Source organism: Theropithecus gelada, chromosome 2 (genome assembly GCF_003255815.1).
Source record: "Theropithecus gelada isolate Dixy chromosome 2, Tgel_1.0, whole genome shotgun sequence".
Taxonomy (NCBI): Eukaryota; Metazoa; Chordata; class Mammalia; order Primates; family Cercopithecidae; genus Theropithecus; species Theropithecus gelada.
Window position 1 is genome coordinate 41,597,022 of NC_037669.1, and position 1,576 is coordinate 41,598,597.

General features: G+C 48.7%; 1 pseudogene across 1 annotated transcript; it reads left to right on the top strand.

The window, feature by feature from the left end:
• The first annotated feature begins 732 nt into the window (after positions 1 to 732).
• On the top strand, positions 733 to 1,576 carry LOC112618459 (annotated as a pseudogene). The gene has a single exon (XR_003118084.1). The product of XR_003118084.1 is annotated as a 40S ribosomal protein S2 pseudogene (transcript).

A 1,576-nucleotide genomic window follows, 5' to 3' on the forward strand; every position in this document is an offset into this window, starting at 1 on the left:
TTCTGTTATCACTTTCCTTTTTCTGTCAATAAATCTTCTTCTACCACGGGGCTGCACCTGAGTCTCAGAGCCTACTTTGGCTCAGGAGGCTGCCCGATTCAGGAATTGTTCATTGCTCAATTAAACTAATTTAAGTATAATTTGGCTGAAGTTTTTCTTTTAACAGAGCTACACATTGAATACCCATAGACATAAACATGGGAACAGTAGACACTGCAGACTCCTAGAGAGGGGAGGAAGAAGGGCATGGGTCAAAAATCTACCTGTTGGGTATTGCTTATTACCTGAGTGCAATATATCCTTCTAAAAAACCTGTACATGTACCCCCAATATCTAAAATAAAAGTTGAGAAAAAATGAGTTCAATTGTAAATGTGTGGATTTATTTCTGGATTCTCTGTTCTGTTCCATTGTTCTATTTACTTCTGGGTTCTCTGTTCTGTTCCAAACCAGCCTTGGTACTGGTTTTTAATGCCAATAACAAGGCTGTGTGATTATCATCCCCTCTTATCTCTCATTCTCTCTCCCTCTAGACAAAGAGCTTCCTGAGAGTCCTTCATTACTTTCTTTGAGTTCCCAGCACTTGGCACAGTCACTGGGACATGATAAGTGCTCAAAAATATTTGAGGAATTATACTGAAATTAAGAACTATTGGACTTCTTCTCCAAGAAAACACCAAATGGCGAATGATGCTGGTGCGGGGGGGAGCCCAGAGGCCCTGGTGGCCCTGGGATGGGGAACAGCGGTGGCTTCTGTGGAGGTTTCGGCAGTGGCATCCGAGGCCTGGGTCGCAGAGCTCACGGAGGCAAGGCCGAGGATAAGGAGTGGATGCCCGTCACCAAGCTGAGCCCCTTGGTCAAGGACATGAAGATCAAGTCCCTCGAGAGTATCTCTCTCTTCTCCCTGCCCATTAAGGAATCTGAGATCATTGACTTTTTCCTGGGGGCCTCTCTCAAGGACGAAGTTTTGAAGATTATACCACTGCAGAAGCAGACCCGTGCTGGCCAGCGCACCAGGTTCAAGGCTTTTGTTGCTATCGGGGACTACAATGGCCACGTCGGTCTGGGTGTTAAGTGCTCCAAGGAGGTGGCCACCGCCATCTGTGAGGCCATCATCCTGGCCAAGCTCTCCATTGTCCCCGTGCACAGAGGCTACTGGGGGAACAAGATGGGCAAGCCCCACACCGTCCCTTGCAAGGTGACAGGCCGCTGCGGCTCTGTGCTGGTGCGCCTCATCCCTGCACTCAGGGGCACTGGCGTCCTCTCAGCGCCTGTGCCCGAGAAGCTGCTCATGATGGCTGGTATTGATGACTGCTACACCTCAGCACGGAGCTGCACTACTACCCTGGGCAACTTCGCCAAGGCCACCTTTGATGCCATCTTTAAGACCTACAGCTACCTGACCCCTGACCTCTGGAAGAAGACTGTATTTACCAAGTCTCCCTATCAGGAATTCACTGAACACCTCGTCAAGACCCACAGCAGAGTCTCCGTGCAGCGGACCCAGGCTCCACCTGTGGCTACAACATAGGGTTTTTATACAAGAAAAATAAAGTGAATTAAGCCTGAAAAAAAAA